A 9223-nucleotide genomic window follows, 5' to 3' on the forward strand; every position below is an offset into this window, starting at 1 on the left:
CCTCCCTGACAAAATCTTCCTATGACAAATAGCTCTGCATTTTTTGGTGATAGATTTGACTTTACAGTCATTGGTCCTGTGTTTCCCTGTGAAAGGAGAGCTCTCCTATGACCTTGGAATAATCAGGAGGCTGGCCAGTAGGGGAGAAGGTGGAGCTGCACCAATACTCTGACTTTCCGCAATCAGGCTTAGGCACCTAATCTCTCCTGGCATCTCTCAAAATTGTTCTCCCTTCCTTGATAGGGGCTTATTCTGAACCACACCACAAGCCAGTGCAGGAATCCTGCACAGAGTAGAGGCCTCTGCTACAGTCACTGTCCTCCAACATGGCTCAATTGCAACCCCCACCTCCAGATTTTATAGCCCACTTGGACCACCCTCCATCTTCTCTGCCCACACTAGAATGCTGTGCAGCTATCTATGCATAGTTTACATCCCACCTTCCCCATGACCTTAGGCTCACAGATCTCTTGACTATCCTCCATCCTCTACCCCATTCCTATTATAATTCTCTTTGCTTCAAATCAATGCAATTATGATAAACTTCTTTGTTCGTACCACCCTCTTGGCATTTATTATCTACTGCTTTGTTTTTGCTAATTTTTCTTGTTAGTACATCTTCTTTCTCCCCACACCCCAAACAAAACAGGGACCCTCTCAAGGGCAGGAATGGAATCTTGCACATTTGATTTTGGCATTCCCCAGCACCAACTCCATAGTTGCTGCTAAATAAATACTGCTGGATTATTTGGCTGAACTGAGGAATAAAGCAGGAATGGGTGTGCTCTGCCTTGGGTAGGCTGGTTCTTTTTGATCCATGGAATACCAGGAAATACCAAGGAAAAGTTGCCAATAAATGAGACTTATTAAAAAGTGTGTAGATGGTGATTAGCACCTGTCTGTTAGTGTTCCCTGATTGTCTGAGACATGCTGCTATAGGAGGGTGTTTGGAGACAAAGGGTGTGGAATAGAAACCTGCACCCTCTGTGGCTCCCATGTCTCCTGCCATTCCCCAGCCACCCCCTCCTCCCTCATCCTTCCCTTGTTTTCAGACATTCTTTCAGGCGAGGGCTGCCAGTCACACAGGTGGCCCTACAAAGCAGAGAGCATGGTCACCCAGTGTTCCTTCTGCTCACATGTGATTGTCTTGTTGCAAAAATGAAACAAGACTTTCTCTTTCCAGTCGCTTTATGGAGTGGAAACAAAAATGATTGCACAAGTAAGAACCAGAGATCACTACTATTCCATCTTGGCCTCTGTTGGAGAGATTTCAAGATTTGTGCTTTGTGAACTTTGGCTTTGCCTGAGGAATCAGTAGCACCTGGTTACAGGGCTGAACCATGTAGAGTTGGGAGGCTGAACTGTCTAAATGTTGGTCTAAAAAAGCCTTTTGGGGGATTTTCAGAGAAGGAATGTTAATGGATGAGTAACGGTCTTGAATGTCCTTATCAGACAAGATTTTTGGATTTGGTCTTAAAACTGGAACAAATTAAAAGGCCATTTCATTGGTTCTTATGGTTAGATGTGAACTAAAATCATGAATTTTTTGATTCGCTTAAAGCCAGAGTATCCTTCACTTTAAATCTTGATGTTTTTGCATTTGGATTCTTGGATTCTTGGGTTGTTTCTCACAATAAAAACAACAATGTAACGTTTTGGCAGTGCAAAAAAGCTTTCAAGTAATTTTATTATAAAATTTAAATTTTTCTTTGTTCACTCTAGCTCTAGTCTAGACCACACGCCAGGTGCCCTTTACAATACACCTAGAATAGGCTTCTTACGCCATCTCTTCTAAAACAGCACCAAATGCCACCAGGGTAGAGCACACGGTCATATATTTAAAATAATAATAAGGTAATACCTAAAGATTAGGAATGGCAGTGTGCTCATCTTAACCATCCCAATTGCTGCATCCTCTAAAATTGGATTGGTAGGTTCAATAGCATTGGTTCACTCCTGTTATGTTTGATTCCAAGGATCGAACTTGCTTCCCTGTCCATTCAGATACTATCGGGTTTTGAAGTGCAAATTCTCTTTACTTCAGGCTAACCCCAGCCTCCTTATTCAGCATATAATTACTTTGCTAGCAATTATTGGTCTTTCTGTAGCCATGTGAACTTATTTTGTAGGTGGGACAGTCTTTTTTTTTCTTAGTATTATAAGAAGAATGACTATTTTTTAATATTTAGAGTTTTTATTTTTATTTTTCAATTATAGTTGACATTCGATATTATTTCATATGTGTTCGGTGTATAGCACAGTGGTTAGACATTTATATAATTTATGAAGCGATCCCCCCAATTAGTCTAATATCCACCTGGCACTATACATGTTATTACCATTTTATTGACTATATTCTCTATGCTGTACTTTACATCCCCATGACTGTTTTGCAACTATCAATTTGTACTTCTTAACCTCTTCAGCTTTTACACAGATGAGACAGTCTTAATGACAAAGATCCTATCATAATATCCCCATAAATATGCTTGTTCTTGTCAGGTCATGTGTTCTATATTTGGACTGCCATATCTGGCCATTGACAACATAAGAAAACAACAAAGCAACATTTTTGTCAACTCCAATGTAGAGCAGTGATTTCCAAATTCGAATGCACCAGTAAACCACTTGGGGCTCTTGTTAAAATGCGGATTCTGGAGGGGTAAGAAAAAATGGTGTAGATGATAGAGGCTCTGTTCATCCCTTTGGCGACCAAATTAAAGTTGTGACAGAAACAAGGAGCAAACAGCATGAAAAATCACTTGGGATCTAGATGAACAAGCCATACAACTAGAGAGAGAACTAAAAAATCACCCTGCAAAGGCAGAAGTAGGACGGGGCAAAGACGCAAGGCTGCCTAGTCCCCAGCGGCTATGAGAACAGAGGTCAATAGCAGCAGCAGATAGTAGCTGTAGATGCCTTTTAAAGGGGCCGTGTCCGTGAGGAGACTTTTGTGGTGATGGACCTGCTCACTCTGAACACCAGCACCAATTGGGTTGTGCAGGGGCACCAGAGACTTACAGGGTGACAATGAGTTGTCTGAGTGAGGGCCGAAGTGAGACTCGCTCTGCACAGAAATGCCAGCGGTATTCATTGTTCCTCTCTTGCACCCTACCCTCCCAGTGCACGGACACAGCACCACCATAGCTGAGACGTCATCAAACTAGATAACAGGTCATTCAGCCCAGAAGATTTCCTGAAACTCTACCTCCCCAACTCGCAGCCCCACCCAAGCCACATCCAGGTGTGTCCTCGCTTAGTCAAGTGACCCTTGCTGAGCAGCGCCTACACCCAAACTGGTGGCAGCTGGCCTTGGGTTTTGGTGTAGGCAGCTATAATTACAGCATCTGTGGATTGCTTGCTGAATCTTAACAGTGGCCCTGGAGGGGCAAAGGCTGGGTCTAAATTTGGCCTGTAGCTGAACCCCCTCAAGACTGTGCCACTGGACACCTACCACACAAAGCCACACTAATAAGCCTGGGAGACTTAAGAACTTTGAAAGACATCCAAAATGGGAAGACAAAGAAGCAGAAACCATAGGAGGGAACAGAACAGAGATCTAGAAATCATGGAGTTAAACAATCTAACAGATGCAGAGTTCAAAACACTGGTTATAAAGATGTTCAATGAACTTAGAGGAAGTGTAGATGAATTCAGTGAGAACGTTAACAAATAGATTTTTTAAAAAAACATAAAAATGGAAATGTGAATTATAAAAGGGGACCAGTCAGAAACGAACACATTATCTAAGATGAGAAGCATATTAAATGGAATAAACAGAGTGGATAAAAAAGATATTCAAATGACCTATACAGAGGGTGGAAAAGCCAAGGACACTCAATCAGAATGGCAAGAAAAAAGAAGCCAAGACCATAATAATAATTTAAGGAGCCTATGGGACACTATTAAAGGTAAAATTATCCATGTTATAGGGGTCCCAGAAAAAAAAAAAGACGTTGAAGAGCTATTTAAAGAAATAATAATGGAAAACTTCCTTCACCTGGTGAAGGAAATAGACATACAACCCCAGGAAGCTCAGAGAGTCCTAAAACCAGGAACCCAAAGAGGCTTACACCAAGACATAATTAAAATGTCAAAGGTTAAATACAAAGAGAGAATCTTAAAAGCAGTAAGAGAAAAGCAGTTAATTACCTATAAGGAAGCTCCCATTAAGACTGGCAGCTGGTTTCTCAAAAGAAACTATGCAGGACAGAAGGGCTTGGCACAAAATATTTGATATGATGAAAACCCAAGATGGACAACCAAGAACACTTTATCCAACAAAGCTATCATTTAGAGATGAAAGACAGATAAAGAGCTTTCCAGATAAAAATAAGCTAAAGAAATTTATCATCACCAAGCCAGCATTACAGGAAATGTTGGAGGAACTTCTTTAAGAAGAAAAAACATGTATCAAAAACATGAATAAAGAATGGTAATAACTACATTCCTATCAACAAGTATGTCAAATGGAAATGAATTAAGTGCACCAATCAAAAGATGGGGTGGCTGAATGGATAAGAAAACAAGACCCCTACATATGCTGCCTACAAGAAACTCACTTTAGATTAAAAGACACACACAGACTAAAAGGAAGGAGATGGAGAAAGATATTGCCTTGATGGATCTAGAGGATATTGCGTTGAATGAAATGGGTCAGATAGAGAAAGACAAATATTGCATAATTCCATGTACATGTGAAATCTAAAGAACAAAATAACAACAATAACAAAAGTGGAAATAAACTCATAGATACAGAGAATATTTTGAGGGATACTAGGTGGGAGGTGGCTTGGGGGGACAAAAAAGGCAAAGGGATTAAGAGGTACAAATGAATAGTTGCAGAATAGACATGGAGATGTAGAGTGTAGCATAGGGAAGATGGTTAATAATGTTGTAATAAATATGTAAGGGGGTACAGTAGTACTAGATTTAGTGGGGTGATCACTTTGTGAGTTCTGTGGATCTCTGATCACTATGCTATATAACTGAAACTGGTATATTATTGTATGCCAACTATAATTGAAAAAAAATACTCAGCGAATTGTACAATGTAAACACAAGCAACTAATTGTCTATTATATTTCAATAAAGAGGGGGAAAATGCATATTTTGGTTCAGTAAGTCTGGGGAAGAGCCTGAGACTTCAAGGGATGCCACACATATATTCATTCTCCCTTAAGGTAAGTACATGTTGAAAACCAAAGACTCTAAATGTGTATTTTAAATTTGGCAAAACAAAACAATCTGAAAGCATTTGGCTCCTGATTTAGTGTCACAATTCTTTCTCTTTCCTGTTTATTCACTTGCTTCTGACCCTAGAAGACTTGAATTATTTGGCTTTTAATTCCAGGAGATAGGAAACTTTGGAATATGCCTATTATTCATGCTTGATGAATTCTGTTTATTCTTATTGAAAGAGATTATGAGTGTCCTTTGAATTTTTGGTTCTAAATCAGCCTTGCAAACATAGTGGCACCTACCTAATTTCTGTTCTGGTTCATCTCCCTCCTTTTTGGCCTCCCAAAACCTTTCATCAGGCCATACTATGTACTTGGCTTCTGATATAGCTAGTGTCTGTATAAGCAAAAAACTTCATTGTGTAATTCACTTGCTTCCTGAATTCAGACATGTTTTCCTCAATTACCCAAAGTTGGAATCATAGCATATCAAGACCAAAAGGGACTTCAGAGGCCAGGTCCTGCACAAACCCTTGTAGAACATTCTTGAGCTTCCCTTGGACATTGTAAGGTGGTTAGGAGTGCTCCTGCCTCATAGAGCATGGTTGTGATACTCTGATTACTAGAGAGTTCTTAAGTATCTTCAGCTATATATTACCTCTCTGTAATTTCTGCTATGGTGTTGCCTTCTAGAACTAACTCCTTTTCTAAAATATGGCTCTTCAACCAATTTAAAGCTACTCTTTTGACTCCCTGTTTCTTAACACCAGGCACAAATGTCCCATTTCTTCAATTATTTCTTATATATTGAAGTTTCCAGATCTCTTATCTTCCTGACATGCTCTAGTTTGGCAATCTCCTCCTTACTCTAACCTTCTCTGAGATAGCTTGACCAAGCCTGGTTATGAATGTCTATATTGGAAGTCATATTTTGCTGTTGACTCATATCGAGTGAAGAAAATCCCCAGGGGCTTTTCAAAGAGGGCTGAGTTTCCTTCTCATAAATGGGGCCATGACCATTTGAATCCAGTGAAGATGTTTGCATTTATCTTTATTGGATTTCATCTTGTTTCTTTCAACCATTCCTTCTATCCAGTTGCAATCTTGAGTCCTGATTCTATCATCTTGTATGTTAGGGGTTCTGCCCAGCTTTGGCTCTCACAAATTTGCTAGGTACAGCCTTTATATCTTCATCATTGGGGATAAAATTTGAAATGGATGAGACCGAATGCTGATCCCTGTGGCCTTTCATGCAATCCATTTGCCCATTAATTCATTCATTCACTTGCTCATCCTTTCAATAAACTTTGGTTAAACGTTACTCTGTTCCAGGCACTGTGCTACTTGCTAGAGACCCTGAGGAAAATAAAACATGATTTTTGCTCTCCAGGAGTTCAGAGTCCAACAGGAAGATAGTGTACTTCCAAACTCTGATCTGTGATAATCTACTTGTCATCGGGGTACTCACATCCTGTTGGGCCTTTCTAATCCTATCTGTCACCTGCAAAGCAACCCTCTCATTTCCCTACGACTTGCCTTCCTTATAAAGTGAGGACCAAGACCCTGGTATTTGAAGGAGAAAGACCCAAAGATCGAGAGTATTAAAATGCAGTGGGCTCTACAGAGGGAAATGAAAAGGAAAGAGGAGAGAGCGAGAGAAAGAGAAATAGAAAGGGGAAGGAAAGCCCAGAGGAGGCTGGAAGGGAAAGAAACCCTTTGACCTCTTGGCTGGTTGGAAGTCCAGTGTGGTTGATTGCATGTGGTTGAATGTATGTGTGAGGTGAATGTGCACAGGTCAGGACATGCTCGCGTAACTATTATGCAGATAAGCATAGTCTCCAATGCGAACAAAGCAGCACTTGATTATTTGATTTTACTCAGGGAGGAGAATATCCCCCAAAACCTGAATGCAAACAGAGCAGGTTTCATTTCTATTCATTATTAGGTAGTAGATTGTTATGGTCACTTCAAGTCATAACTAAGTAATTAAAATGTCCCATCCAAGATGTCAGTCTCAGGCCTCTTAGACTCACAGGTTGCAGTGGGGAAGGCAGGTGGGGACTGAAACTTCTCCTCTGTCCCTGCTCACCTACCCCATTTCTTAGCTGCTGTTTTGCTGCAGTCACTATTGACACTGGGGGAGGGAGGAAAGACCAGGAAGCAGACACCTCCTACTCCACAGAGTGGCCTTGCTCTTTCTGGATTTCATTTTCAGATAGTTAAAGCTGGAGCCTCAGTTGGCATTCTTGGATGGGCATGAAAGATGAATAAAGCCAACTATCTCCCTATTGAGGTATTCTCTTGAGTTCTTCAGAAGTTCCCATGGTTGGAGATCTCTCTCCCACTATAGTGTTCTTGACCTCTGGCTGATATGTCACCATTTAGGGTGGTGGCCTAAGATTGCTCCTCAGTTAGAACTTTGGCAGGACACCTCCAGCCTCCTTCTGCTAAGATGGCCTTGCAGTTCTGTTCAGGACCCAAGTTGGCTCCATATCAGCTCTCCCTCTTCCATGGCAATTTCGGATCTATGGATCACACACTTGTGTCTCTTGTTTTAACATATTCTGGGAGTCCAGGGTCACCCCAAGGCAGCAGTCTCTACTGACTTGGCCACTAAAGCACTTAAGGATTCTTTTCACAGCTATATGGCCCTGGCTAGAAGCAATCCAAGATCCATAGCTCACTTTAGCATTCTTACACATGGTAAGGTCTCCTGAGGCTCCTAACTGCAGGGAACATATTTCAAAGCACCTTGAAGCCCCGTTATTGGGCTTGGGGTTAAAGAGTAATAATCTACCTAATCCCTTAGTTAAAAGAGGGAGAAGACATTCAGTGCAGAGCTACAGCTCTTCAACAATCTCTTCACATACAATCCTCTCTTCCCATACTCTGACCCTTTTTTATATTCTCCAAATGAGAGATGGAGTTAGTCTTTAAGAACTGCCACTTAAACAAGAAGTTTGATGTTACCTTCGAAAGTCGAGCATTCACACACCTGGATATATATCCAAGAGAAACCCTGGAATAGCCAATAGGAGACACATATAGGAATGTTCACAGCAGCTTTTTCCTGAACTAGGATTGCCAGATAAATACAAGATGCCTAGTTAAATTTGAATTTCACACAAACAACAAGTAACTTTTTGATATAAGAATGTCTCAGCTATACCATGGAACATATTTATCCTAAAAAAATTTGGTTTTTTTATTTATAATTTAGATTTAACTGAGTGTCTTCTATTTTTACTTGCTAAATCTGTCACCTCTGCATAGAGGCTCTGCATGAGAGTCTAAATAAACAAAAAACAGTTACACAGAAAAATATGGATAAAATTTAGCAGTAAAAAATCTGAATCTATGGCCTTCCACCCTGAACGTGCCCTATCTCATCTGATCTTGAAAGCTAAGCAAGTTCGGGCCTGGTTAGTACTTGGATGGGAGACCACCTAGGAATACCAGGTGTTGTAGGCATTGAAAAAAATCTGAAAAAAAAGCTTCAAAAGATTGTATACAGCATGTTGTTCTTTTTTGCTAAAGTTAGAGACAACTAAAATAAAATATTTATATATTTTAAAGGAATGTGTATGTAGCTGTAATAAAACTATAGAAAAAGAAAATAATTGGAATGATGAATATATGCTTCAAAATTATTGCAAATTGGAAGTCAAAGGCATAGGTTGTTGGGGAGATGACATATACACTATTATCAAGATCTTGCACCTTGGCTTTGCTAGTGTTTATAGAGTGTGCATGAACTAATGACAAGAGTATGTCATTAGCCAAGAATTATGAATAATCTAATAACCTGCACCTGATATCCAAATTTTTAATTTAATTTAAAGATACAAAAACAAAAAAAGAAAAAAAAACTGAAATAGGGAGAATCCCATTATGAAAGCATACAGTATTTTTCCAAAAAGGAGAGGAAGAGGTATTTGTAGGGAAAATGCCTCCACAGAGGCAACAGCTGAAATGGGCCTTGAAGGATGAGTAGAAGTTTGCTACATGGAGGAGGAGGGGGAAGCATTTCAGAAACAGCATGT

General features: G+C 40.1%; 1 pseudogene; it reads left to right on the plus strand.

Moving 5' to 3' along the window:
• The first annotated feature begins 8533 nt into the window (after window positions 1–8533).
• On the plus strand, window positions 8534–8651 carry LOC111733585 (annotated as a pseudogene).
• The last annotated feature ends 572 nt before the right edge of the window (window positions 8652–9223 follow it).

The sequence above is a fragment of the Pteropus vampyrus genome, unplaced genomic scaffold (genome assembly GCF_000151845.1).
Source record: "Pteropus vampyrus isolate Shadow unplaced genomic scaffold, Pvam_2.0 Scaffold582, whole genome shotgun sequence".
Classification (NCBI taxonomy): domain Eukaryota; kingdom Metazoa; phylum Chordata; class Mammalia; order Chiroptera; family Pteropodidae; genus Pteropus; species Pteropus vampyrus.